Source organism: Lissotriton helveticus, chromosome 2_2, assembly GCF_964261635.1.
Source record: "Lissotriton helveticus chromosome 2_2, aLisHel1.1, whole genome shotgun sequence".
NCBI classification, from domain to species: Eukaryota; Metazoa; Chordata; class Amphibia; order Caudata; family Salamandridae; genus Lissotriton; species Lissotriton helveticus.
In genome coordinates this window covers 274,957,973-274,971,596 of record NC_136060.1, presented here as the reverse complement: position 1 = coordinate 274,971,596, position 13,624 = coordinate 274,957,973, and the positions used below count along the sequence as shown (strand labels likewise).

Sequence of the window (13,624 nt, the reverse complement as noted above, 5' to 3'; positions counted from 1 at the left end):
TGAGGACCAGACGCATCTAATATCCACCTCGTTCAGGTGAGGTTTCCCCAGCCCAGCAGCAATATATCAGTCACAACCATGAAGTCTAAGTGGGGAAGGGAAAGTGGCCTGCCACACTTCAGACTGTAAGGATTAGTTACTTACCTGTAATCCTAGTTCTCTTCCAGGGGTATCCTCATCAAAGTCATAAGCACTAGAATGTTCCCGCGCGGGACCCCGGAAACACAATCATATATGTGCCCCACATATATGTATCTCCATATATATATGTACACCCACACATATATATATATAAAAATAAGCAACTGCAGCCTCATACACATCAGAGCTGAATAATGCTGTAAGGACTCCCATTCATAACATGTAAACATGCATTAGAAACAGGGAAAAACAACAATAAAACATGTTTTGAATCTGTTTTAATGCTTAGTGTAGGAGAGTAGGGTCTGCAATCCTATGATCACCAAGATTTTTGCTTTTTGCTTCACTGGTTTACGACTTTCCCTGGCTGTGGGCCTGCTAATCAGACCCACAGCCTAGCTGTTCTCTCTATTCCAAATTGTACCCAGGTACTGAATTGGCACTGGGCCCTCTCTTGAGTCCCTGTACCCAGGGCAGAGGTGCACCCAGAGGTCTCCCAGGGGCTGCAGCATGTATTATGCCACCCCTGGGCTGACTAACTAAACAGACACAACTGGCTGCTTGACAGCTGGGAGCAAGGTGGTGTAATCACCCTTTGCTTTAGATATAGTATACCTATATCTAAACCTAGAATGGGCACACAGATCTCCTATCAGTCACTCCTATGGCAGGCCTTAACAATCCTGGAGGCAGAGTGCTTGGAATCGTGTGAGATAGTGCTCTGGCATGAGCTGCGCCTGTCTGCGGCCTTCGGGATCTATCCCTTAGCCGTTTCCATGATAGCGTCAGACCATGTACTCTTAAGTGCCTTATAATCCTCGCGGTTATGGTAACTTTGGTCTGACATTATCTAAACATGTCGTGTAAGGTGTCATACGCTTTGGAATACTACCCCCTCGCCAGTTCTGGCGACGGGGGTAGCATTCCACCCCTCTAGAGGGAGAAGACATGTTGGTAGCTGTAACCCCGGTTAAAGTTGAACACAGCCTCAGCTCCACAAAATGGATGCTGCCACCGAGACACCAGTCTGCCCTCCTGCTGCTGGGCGTCCTTCAAGCAAGGGAGGCCTGGACAAAGGGTTTCCTGTCCGGGGCGGTGCCAGCACCATCCCAGACAGGACTTTTGTGTATCCCAGGTAGGCAGGGCTGAAAGGAAGGTGACTGCAAGTGGCACCCCGGTGCTCACTGTGCATATGCCGGCTCAAACCAGTTCCAGGGGCACACCAGCCCCTGAGCTGGGGAGAGACCGGACAAAGGAGAGGGGTGTAACCACCCCCCTCCTGGTCCCACCCATGGGCAGGACCTAGTCGCGTGCCAGCCCCTTTTCTCAGGATAAAGGTAGGAGCCGGCCCCCTTCCCAAATTAGATCATTCTGAATCTTGATGACTTTCCACGAAAGAACTCTTGAACCTTTCTGAAGACTCTCCCTTGTGGCTAAGGAGTAGCCACCCTGCACCAGCGGGCACCATCTAAGCGCATGCGGTTTGCTTTAAGTCCATCCTCCGGATCAAGACTGCCCAGCTCGACGAGACCTGGATTCCCTACCATCTCTGACCTCTACCTACATCATCAGCCCAGCTGAGATTCGTGGGTGTGACGAGACCCGAGGGACCGGCCATCTTCAGAACCTGCACGACGCTTATCCAGCACGACCGCCGAGGGATCCTCGAGTGAGTGCTTTGGGGTTTGAGAAGCCCTAACCCTGAGCAGCTCCAGCACCGAAGTCCAGCCTCCCAGCATCCACGAGATCTGCGTGGGGCCCTTCTGCTCTTTGCTGCTCACCGCGTTGTCCGGCTACTTGCCTGCTGGCTTGTGGCCCTCCTGACGACGAACCACGACACTTCCATCGCTGGTCTGGTTGCTCCAGACTGGCCCTTGCTCCCCTCCAACAGAGGAGCACCCCGGACCCTCCCGGTCCACTCCAGACGCCATCTTGAGTCCACCGCGTGGGCTTGCCTTTGCCAAGGCTTGTTGCTCCAATCCTGGTTCCAGCAGCGCCGACAGCAGACACCTTCGTGGGACAGCTCGCACCTCCATCCTGGTCGCCGACAACGCCTCCTGGTCCGAGAGACTGCAGAGCCCAGCGTCGCCCACTCACCTGGTCGAGGTGACTTCATCCGGTGCCATCCTGGTGCCCATCTGATCACTGGCTAGTGATCAAGAACTGAGTCCCCTCTGCTTTCAGGTAATCTTCAACTCCGATCCAGGCTTGGATCCCATCGAACTTCATCACTGGTCGCCTGCCAGCAACTTCTTCTTTCAGGCTCCATAGACTGTAACGAGGATTCCCGACGTCTTTTGAACCCTATGCAGCCGCAGCCCCTGGGCTAGGTAACTCGAGCATTTCAGTGCTCCAAAGTAGGTTCACTATCTAAGTGTCCAGATCCTTTTTCGTTTTCAGCCTAACTAGTCTGATTAGTCCGATAACACTAACTTTAGAAACGCTAGCATCCATAGACTTCTTCCCGCATCCCGCGTGAGAGTGCACACTCTGCACCCGATCTCCCTAGGCCTCCTGCTCCTAACCTTAGGGTTCAGTAGTGTAGTCCTAGCGATCCTGAAGCCTCTGGATCTTGTTACTTACCTGCTAGTATTTGGCATTCCTTTTGTAGTATATGGTTTTTCGTGCCCCTCGGGCATTTGTGTAAATTGTGCAACTTAAAGTGTTTTCTTAAGAGTTTTGTATTGTGCTTAGCTCCCTGACTCAAAGAGTTCAGGGTAGTCTTGTTATAAATAAATATACTTTATTTTCATAACAACTTGTGTGGTGTCCTTTCACTTGGTGTTCAAGGGGTAAATGTGATGGTAAAACAGCTGGCTTAACACGCCCTCTAGAGTTTAGCCTAAAGACTGCTCTTGTCCATGCTACTAGGATAGCTGGTCTATCAGGTTGACTTACAACCAATCATCAATAAGGGTTGTTTGGTATCATACAAAGTGATGACTAGAATAGTGAGCACTATATATCAGGCCAACTTACCACATTGGTGAGCAGCGGTTGGGATTTGAGCTTGCTGTTGTTTTACCACACACGTATCCTAAGAATATCATTTGAAAGATCACATAGGTACATAGGTACATATAACTTAACTTAGAATACTCTGAGTTCTACTGAACCAGCTGTTGTAGTGTAATAGGGCTTAGCACACCCTAAACTACAACTCTAGCAAGGGATCAGTAGGTAAACCCATAGTGTAGGTAGGTGCATCACTTACACCACACTAGAAGCATGTCTACCCATGGAGAGTCTTCAGAGACTCCCCTAGTGGCTAGTGACCCTCCACAGGTCATCTCAAGATATGCAGCTCTCAGTTTCCAGGAGATGAGACAATTGTGTACCTCCAGGAAATTGAAACAGGGGTCTAACCCCACCACTCCCTTTCTGTTAGGTCTCTTAGAGACATATGATGCTAGGAAAGCTTCTCATACAGATGGGAACATGCCAGCCTTAAGAGGGTACCCTTGGTGATCCAGACCTCCTTGACACTGCAAATGTAGTTGAGGAGGAGGAAGAAGAGGAAGTCTCTGGGGATGAGGCAGACAACAGGCCTGAGCTAGTCAGCAGACTTACTAGGGCCAACTTAGACCTACTTAGGGAAGGATCTGGGGGACCCCCAGTACTGACCGTAATGAGGCCTAACTTTGGAGTTAGAAGAGATAGATCTCCTTCTAGGGACTCCAATAGATCTGTGCACTCTCATGCCTCTTCCCAGAGGAGAATGAATTCTCCCCAGAGGAGAATGACTTCCCCTCAGAGAAGAGAACATGAAGCAAGGATGAAACAGGCTAATCTGAGGATCCAGAGGGAAGAACTTGCCCTGGCCAAAGAGAAGCTTGCCTTTGCTAGAGAGCAACAGTTGAGTGGGGTAGTCCCCACTGGTGGCAGCAATATCCCTAGAGATAAAGAAAGGAGTTTAGACACTAAACACCTGAGTAAGATAGTGCCCCCTTTAGACAAGGGGATGACATCCACAAATGGATGACTGCTTTGGAGAGGGCCTGCACTGTCCAGTGCATCCCCCAGAGTCAGTGGGCAGCTATACTGTGGCTCTCCTTTGAAGGCAAAGGTAGAGATAAGCTCCTCACTACTAGAGTTGAGGATGCTAACAATTACCAAGTCCTGAAGAATACACTGATTGATGGGTTTGGCTTAACCACTGAGCAGTACAGGTTGCTGTTCAGGGACACCCAGAAAATTCAGTCTCAGGATTGGGCTGACTTTGTTGATTGTGCCACTAAGGCTTTGGAAGGCTGGTTACTGGGTAGCAAGGTTACTGATTACACAGGGTTGTATAATCTTATCATGAGAGAACAGATTTTAAATAACTGTCAGAACCAGTTGTTGCACCAGCACCTTGTTGATTCATATCTGACCTCTGCCCAAGAATTGGGAAAGAAGGCAGACAGATGGGTCAGAACAAGGGTCAAGCAGAACCAGACTCAGAACCAGGGTGGTCAGAAGAAAGCAGACCAAAAGGGTAGTAACAAGAGTGAACAAAATGACCAGAAGTCTTCAACAGGTCCCCAACAAACCAAAGAGGGTGGGGGTCAGGCTTCACAGCAGAAAAAGAAGACTCAAGAAGGCCAGTCAAAAAGGTGGTGCCAATACTGTAAAAGTAAGACTCACTGGTTTAGTGAGTGCACCAAGAGAGGAGGACAAACTCCTACCACTACAGCCCCTAAGGCACCTGCACCCCCTAGTACAGTCAGTAGTGGTAGTGCACCTCCCAAGGGAATAGTTGGGTTAACCTTGGGAACGGAGGGGTATGACAACTTAGTTGGCACACTCACTCAGGCTGTCCTTGTCTGTACAGGGGATGTGGATATATCCCCTGATGCCAGTCCCAATACTTTGGGCAAATACAGGCAGACACCTTTAATTAATGGAAAAATGGCTCAGGCCTACAGGGACACTTGTGCCAGTGTCACAATGGTGACACCTAACTTTGTGTTCCCTGGACAGATCATGCCAGGTGCAGATTACCTGGTGACCAATGCCAGCAACGTCACTACCAATCATAGTATGGCAGTTGTTGATTTCTCCTGGGGAGGGGTAAGTGGCCCAAAGAAGGTTGTGGTTAGTTCAGACCTCCCAGTAGAATGTATGTTGGGCAATGATTTGGAAACATCCCTATGGTCAGAAGTGGAGCAGAGGACTCACATGGAAATGTTAGGCTTGCCAGCACATGTCCTTGCTGTGACTAGGTCACAGGCCAAAAGATGCCCCACTGAACAGGTGCTGGATCCTGGAACAATGGACCAGACACCTCCCAAGAAGAGGAGCAGTAGGGTTAAGGCATTGCCTTCCCCCTTGCCCCAGGTTGTGGATCAAGTCTCTGAGGAGGCTGATCTTAAATAACTGAGGGAAACTGAGCCTAAAGAGCTTGAACCTGATCAGGTTGAGTTTCTGGGCTCAGGGGGACCCTCCAGGGAAGACCTGGGGAAGGCACAGTTAGACTGCCCCTCACTTGAACCCCTCAAGACAGCAGGCTGCTGCTGAGGCTGCAGGGAACGCCACAGGTACCCACAAGGTATACTGGGATGATGGACTCCTGTACTCTGAGTCAAGAGACCCCAAGCCTGGTGCAACCAGGAGGCTGGTCATCCCCTTGTCTCAGAGAGGTTTCCTTCTTATCTTGGCCCATGACATTCCCCTTGCAGGACACTTAGGCCAGAACAAGACGTGGGACAGGCTTGTCACACACTTTCACTGGCCTCACATGAATGAAGATACCAAGGAGTTTTGTCGCTCCTGTGTCACTTGCCAAGCCAGTGGTAAGTCAGGTGGCACAACAAAGGCCCCCCTCATACCACTACCTGTGGTGGGGGTACCCTTTGAGAGAGTGGGGATTGACATTGTTGGTCCAATGGAACCCCAGACAGCATCAGGGCACAAGTTTATACTGGTGGTAGTGGATCATGCCACCAGGTATCCTGAAGCTATACCCCTTAGGACCACTACAGCACCTGTTGTGGCAAGAGCCCTAATTGGAGTGTTCTCCAGAGTGGGCTTCCCTAAGGAGGTCGTCTCTGACAGAGGTGCAAACTTCATGTCAGGATATCTGACTGCAATGTGGAAGGAATATGGTGTCAACTACAAGTTCACCACACCCTATCACCCACAGTGCAATGGGCTTGTTGAGAGATTCAACAGGACCCTCAAAGGGATGATTCGTGGACTACCTGAACCACTCAGGCGGAGATGGGATGTCCTGATACCCTGCCTCTTGTTTGCTTACAGAGAGGTCCCACAGAAGGGGGTTGGCTACAGCCCTTTTGAACTTCTGTTTGGGCATCCTGTAAGAGGACCCCTTTGTTTGGTAAAGGAAGGATGGGAGAGACCTCTCAAAAAGCCTGGAACAAACATTGTGGACTATGTACTTGGTCTCCGCTCCAGGATGGCTGAGTACATGGAAAAGGCATCTAAAAACCTTGAGGCAAGCCAAGAACTACAAAAAGCTTGGCATGACCAAAAGGCTGTCCTGACTGTGTACAAGCCTGGACAGAAGGTGTGGGTGCTGGAGCCAGTGGCCCCAGCAGCACTCAAAGACAAATGGTCTGGGCCCCACACAATCATTGAGCAAAAGGGAGAGGTCACCTACCTGGTAGACCTTGGAACTCCCAGGAGCCCCCTCAGGGTACTCCATGTAAACAGGCTCAAGGCATATGTCAACAGGAAGGACATGGGCTTGCTCATGGCCACAGATGAGGGACAGGAGGAGGAGAGTGACCCTCTCCCAGACCTGCTCACTCAGAACCCTGATGATGGGTCAGTAGATGGTGTTGTCTTTTGTGGCAGCCTCTCTGAACATCAACAAAAGGATTGTAGACAGGTTCTTCAATCCTTTAGACATATGTTCTCTCTGACACCCAGTCAAACCAATTGGTGTACCCATGAGGTTCACACTGGAGACAGTCTTGCCTGTCAAGAGTAAAATCTACAGACAGCCTGATCATGTCAGAGACTGCATCAAGACTGAAGTGCAGAAAATGTTGGAGCTGGGAGTCATTGAGCCCTCAGATAGCCCTTGGGCTAGTCCAGTAGTTCTAGTGCCAAAGCCTCACACCCAGGGTGGTAAGAAAGAGATGAGGTTTTGCGTAGACTACAGAGGCCTCAATGTAGTCACTAAGACTGATGCCCACCCAATACCAAGAGCAGATGAACTTATAGATAGATTGACTTCTGCCAACTACTTAAGTACATTTGACCTGACAGCTGGGTATTGGCAAATCAGGTTAGCTGAGGAGGCCAAGCCCAAAACAGCATTTTCTACCCCTGGTGGGCATTATCAGTTTGTGGTAATGCCCTTTGGTCTGAAAAATGCACCTGCCACCTTCCAAAGGCTGGTGAATCAAGTTCTCACTGGGTTGAATGACTTCTGTGCAGCATATCTTGATGATATAGCTGTCTTTAGCTCCACCTGGGAGGATCACCTGGTCCACCTGAGGAAAGTGTTAGAGGCACTGCAAAAGGCAGGTCTCACTATCAAGGCCACTAAGTGCCAGATAGGGCAGACACAGGTTGTATACCTGGGCCACCTTGTAGGTGGAGGCCAGGTTCAGCCATTGGAGAGCAAGATACAGGCCATCAAGGACTGGGCTCCTCCAATCACCCAGACTCAGGTTCGAGCTTTCTTGGGCTTGACTGGTTATTACAGGAAATTTGTCAGAAATTATGGGTCCATTGTGACTCCACTTAATGACCCGACAAGTAAGAAAATGCCAAAGAAAGTTCAGTGGACAGCAAGCTGTCAAAAAGCATTTGATGACCTAAAGCAGGCCATGTGCACAGCACCTATCCTAAAGAGTCCAGACTACTCCAAAACATTCATTGTCCAAACAGATGCTTCTGAGTTGGGTGTGGGAGCTGTTCTATCTCAGCTGAATTTTGATGGTAACGACCAGCCCATTGCTTTTATTAGCAGAAGGCTGACCCCCAGAGGGAAAAATTGGTCAGCTATTGAGAGGGAGGCCTTTGCTGTGGTTTGGGCCCTGAAGAAGTTGAGGTCATACTTGTTTGGCACTCACTTCAAGATTCAGACCGACCATAAGCCCCTCTTGTGGCTAAATCAGATGAAGGGTGAAAACCCCAAACTACTTAGGTGGTCCATTTCCCTACAGGGGATGAATTTTACAGTGGAGCATAGACCTGGTACTGATCATGGCAATGCTGATGGGCTCTCCAGGTATTTCCACTTAGAGCAAGAAGACTCACCTGGTCAAGGTTAGCTTATTGTCCCAACGTTTGGGGCGGGGGGGGTCATGTAGGAGAGTAGGGTCTGCAATCCTATGATCACCCAGATTTTTGCTTTTTGCTTCACTGGTTTACGACTTTCCCTGGCTTTGGGCCTGCTAATCAGACCCACAGCCTAGCTGTTCTCTCTATTCCAAATTGTACCCAGGTACTGAATTGGCACTGGGCCCTCTCTTGAGTCCCTGTACCCAGGGCAGAGGTGCACCCAGAGGTCTCCCAGGGGCTGCAGCATGTATTATGTCACCCCTGGGCTGACTAACTAAACAGACACAACTGGCTGCTTGACAGCTGGGAGCAAGGTGGTGTAATCACCCTTTGCTTTAGATATAGTATACCTATATCTAAACCTAGAATGGGCACACAGATCTCCTATCAGTCACTCCTATGGCAGGCCTTAACAATCCTGGAGGCAGAGTGCTTGGAATCGTGTGAGATAGTGCTCTGGCATGAGCTGAGCCTGTCTGCGGCCTTCGGGATCTATCCCTTAGCCGTTTCCATGATAGCGTCAGACCATGTACTCTTAAGTGCCTTATAATCCTCGCGGTTATGGTAACTTTGGTCTGACATTATCCAAACATGTTGTGTAAGGTGTCATACGCTTTGGAATACTACCCCCTCGCCAGTTCTGGCGACGGGGGTAGCATTCCACCCCTCTAGAGGGAGAAGACATGTTGGTAGCTGTAACCCCGGTTAAAGTTGAACACAGCCTCAGCTCCACAAAATGGATGCTGCCACCGAGACACCAGTCTGCCCTCCTGCTGTTGGGAGTCCTTCCAGCAAGGGAGGCCTGGACAAAGGGTTTTCTGTCAGGGGCGGTGCCAGCACCATCCCAGACAGGATTTTTGTGTATCCCAGGTAGGCAGGGCTGAAAGGAAGGTGACTGCAAGTGGCACCCCGGTGCTCACTGTGCATATGCCGGCTCAAACCAGTTCCAGGGGCACACCAGCCCCTGAGCTGGGGAGAGACCGAACAAAGGAGAGGGGTGTAACCACCCCCCTCCTGGTCCCACCCATGGGCAGGACCTAGTCGCGTGCCAGCCCCTTTTCTCAGGATAAAGGTAGGAGCAGGCCCCCCTCCCAAATTAGATAATTCTGAATCTTGATGACTTTCCACGAAAGAACTCTTGAAACTTTCCGAAGACTCTCCTTTGTGGCTAAGGAGTAGCCACCCTGCACCAGCGGGCACCATCTAAGCGCATGCGGTTTGCTGTAAGTCCATCATCCGGATCAAGACTGCCCAGCTCGACGAGACCCGGATTCCCTGCCATCTCTGACCTCTACCTACATCATCAGCCCAGCTGAGATTCGTGGGTGTGACGAGACCCGAGGGACCGGCCATCTTCAGAACCTGCACGACGCTTATCCAGCACGACCGCCGAGGGATCCTCGAGTGAGTGCTTTGGGGTTTGAGAAGCCCTAACCCTGAGCAGCTCCAGCACCGAAGTCCAGCCTCCCAGCATCCACGAGATCTGAGTGGGGCACTTCTGCTCTTTGCTGCTCACCGCGTTGTCCGGCTACTTGCCTGCTGGCTTGTGGCCCTCCTGACGACGAACCACGACACTTCCATCGCTGGTCTGGTTGCTCCAGACTGGCCCTTGCTCCCCTCCAACAGAGGAGCACCCCGGACCCTCCTGGTCCACTCCAGACGCCATCTTGAGTCCACCGCGTGGGCTTGCCTTTGCCAAGGCTTGTTGCTCCAATCCTGGTTCCAGCAGCGCCGACAGCAGACACCTTCATGGGACAGCTCGCACCTCCATCCTGGTCGCCGACAACGCCTCCTGGTCCGAGAGACTGCAGAGCCCAGCGTCGCCCACTCACCTGGTCGAGGTGACTTCATCTGGTGCCCATCTGATCACTGGCTAGTGATCAAGAACTGAGTCCCCTCTGCTTTCAGGTAATCTTCAACTCCGATCCAGGCTTGGATCCCATCAAACTTCATCACTGGTCGCCTGCCAGCAACTTCTTCTTTCAGGCTCCATAGACTGTAACGAGGATTCCTGACGTCTTTTGAACCCTATGCAGCCGCAGCCCCTGGGCTAGGTAACTCGAGCATTTCGGTGCTCCAACGTAGGTTCACTATCTAAGTGTCCAGATCCTTTTACGTTTTCAGCCTAACTAGTCGGATTCGTCCGATAACACTAACTTTAGAAACGCTAGCATCCATAGACTTCTTCCCGCATCCCGCGTGAGAGTGCACACTCTGCACCCGATCTCCCTAGGCCTCCTGCTCCTAACCTTAGGGTTCAGTAGTGTAGTCCTAGCGATCCTGAAGCCTCTGGATCTTGTTACTTACCTGCTAGTATTTGGCATTCCTTTTGTAGTATATGGTTTTTCGTGCCCCTCGGGCATTTGTGTAAATTGTGCAACTTAAAGTGTTTTCTTAAGAGTTTTGTATTGTGCTTAGCTCCCTGACTCATAAAGAGTTCAGGGTAGTCTTGTTATAAATAAATATACTTTATTTTCATAACAACTTGTGTGGTGTCCTTTCACTTGGTGTTCAAGGGGTAAATGTGATGGTAAAACAGCTGGCTTAACACGCCCTCTAGAGTTTAGCCTAAAGACTGCTCTTGTCCATGCTACTAGGATAGCTGGTCTATCAGGTTGACTTACAACCAATCATCAATAAGGGTTGTTTGGTATGATACAAAGCGATCACTAGAATAGTGAGCACTATATATCAGGCCAACTTACCACACTTAGCAGACAGCAGAATTCTCTCATAAAGGACTGAAAGCATAGACAGCTCCCAGGCTGCATTGCAAAAACACTGTCTAAAAAGACTGAAAAGCTAACTCATAGCAACATAGAGATAAACTGACACCGTGCCTTTAAGGCACTCATGACCCCCAGCTTCCCATCATGCCTCAGGGGTGACAGTTAGGTCAGTTGTTCTTTGCGGTGACTCAAAAAAGCCATGGCACAAAGAGTTGACAATATCTTCAAAATACAAGAATCCTTTGCCAGGGGAGGTGGGAGGGTTGCTTATGACTTTGAAGAAGGATACCCCTGGAAAATAACTAGGATTACAGGTAACTAATCCTTCTCTTCCAGGGGATCCTCATCAATAGTTATAAGCACTAGAATAGAATAGCGAGCCTCACCTCATCCCCCTGCGGGCAAAGGAACATAACAGTAAATTAACAGCTTAGATAACCAAGCCTGGACAGATAGAACACTATCTGAAAAGATTCCTCAAGGAGGCTTGGCCTACTTGAGTATCAGCCCTGGAATCGGATTCTAGGCAGTAATGCCTTGTAAAGGTGTGAACCGATCTCCAAGTTGCAGCCTTGCAAATTTCTGACATTGGAACATCATGTAAGAATGCCACTGAGACTGCTTTCCCCCTAGTGGCGTGTGCTTTAGGCGACAACAGCAAGGGTCTTTTAGCCAGCTGATAAGCCAATCTTATGCAGGACACGATCAATCTGGAAATGGATCTTTTAGAGGCTGGGAAGCCTGTTCTCATGGCGCCATAATTCAAGAATAATCGATTCGTTTTTCTTATGCCCTTGGTACCCTCTAGATAGAATTTAAGCACTCTTCTGAGGTCCAAGGAATGCAGCGACCTCTCCGCAGGAGTCGCGGGGTTTGGGAAAAAGGATGGTAGGGAGATTGACTGATTAATATGAAAATCAGACACAAACTTAGGAAGAAAAGAAGGGTGAGCCCTTAATACAACTCTGTTATGATGAAAAACGGTGTAAGGCTCTTTTGCACACAGTGCTTGGATTTCACTCACTCTGCGCACTGATGTTATAGCTACCAGAAAAGCGGCCTTCCACGACAGATGCTGTGAAGAGGCCTTGTGAATGGGCTCAAATAGAGGACCCATTAATTTGGACAGCACCAGATTCAACTCCCATGGAGGAGAAGGGTTTCGAACAGGGGTATATACTTTCTTCAACCCCTGTAAGAAGTCCTTAACCACCTGCATTTGGAAAAAGGAAGATTGGCTAGGTGACTTTCTGTACGCCGTAATGGCTGACAAATGAACCCTGATTGAAACATATTTCAAACCTGCTTTAGCTAGATACAGAAGGTAAGGAAGAATGACATCCTCCTGCCCCTTCGTAGGGTGAAAGTTATTTTCAACACACCAAAGGAATAACCTCTTCCACTTGAACGCATATGACGCTCTTGTGGAGGGCCTCTTAGCCTCTTTCAAAATGTGCATGTAATCTTGTGGCAGTTTCAAGTGTCCGTATTGAAGGACCTCAGGAGCCATGCTGCCAAATTCAGTGAGGGAAGGCAGGGATGGAGAATCTTCCCGTCCATCTTGGTCAGTAGGTCCGCACTGCAAGGCAGCCTCCTGTGTGGGAGCATCGACAACTGAAGAAGGTCCGGGTACCACCACTGCCGCGGCCAGTCTGGAGCTATCAGAATCATTTTCATGTTGGATCTGATGAGCTTGGACACCACCTTCGGGATCAGAGGCAGAGGAGGAAAGGTGTATGCAAATGTCCCAGACCAATCCATCAAAAGCGCATTCCCCCTTGTCCCTGGACGGTGGAATCTGGATGCGAAGGTGTGGCATTTTTTGTTTTTGTCGTCTGCAAACAAATCTATTGATGGACGACCCCATCGATGGAAAAGATCTGCCACCACCTCGTCGTGTAGCACCCAGTCTGGCTGATCTTCGAAGTGCCGGCTGAGCGCGTCTGCTTTGACATTTTGCTCTCCTGGAAGGTGCACTGCTACTACTGGGAGGTTTCGGGCTAGGAGCCAGTGCCAGATCGCTTGAGACTCCAGGGAGATAGGGCGTGAGCGTGTACCACCCTGCTTGTTTAGATTAAACATGGTGGTCGTGTTGTCTGTTTGGATCAGGACTGAGCTGGACTTGAACGCAGGTAGAAAAGCTTTCAGAGCAAGGCGGACTGCTCGTAGCTCCAACATGTTGATGTGGTAGGACTGTTCCTTTGTGGACCACGACCCTGCATTTGAAGGCACCCCATGTGTGCCCCCCCATCCCTGCAGAGATGCATCTGTTACCAACGATTGGACTGGAAGTGGCTGGTGAAAGGGGACTCCCACCAACCGATTTTGAGGCAGAGTCCACCACTTGATGGATGACTTCGCTGCTTGGGAGAGCACGTTCCGATCTTCCCAGCGACCCGTTGCTTGATCATATTTGTCTTCTAGATCTCTCAGCCTGGCTTTGGGGATGAGAAATATGCAGGAGGCCATTGATCCCAGCAGATATGCCACTTGCCGGACTGTTGGGTGTTCTGTCT

General features: G+C 49.9%; 1 protein-coding gene across 2 annotated transcripts in view; it reads right to left on the bottom strand.

Moving 5' to 3' along the window:
- Window positions 1–13,624, bottom strand: part of ADGRA3 (adhesion G protein-coupled receptor A3) — a 499,756-nt gene that overhangs the window by 75,835 nt on the left and 410,297 nt on the right. The gene's annotated exons all lie outside the window — the stretch shown is intronic.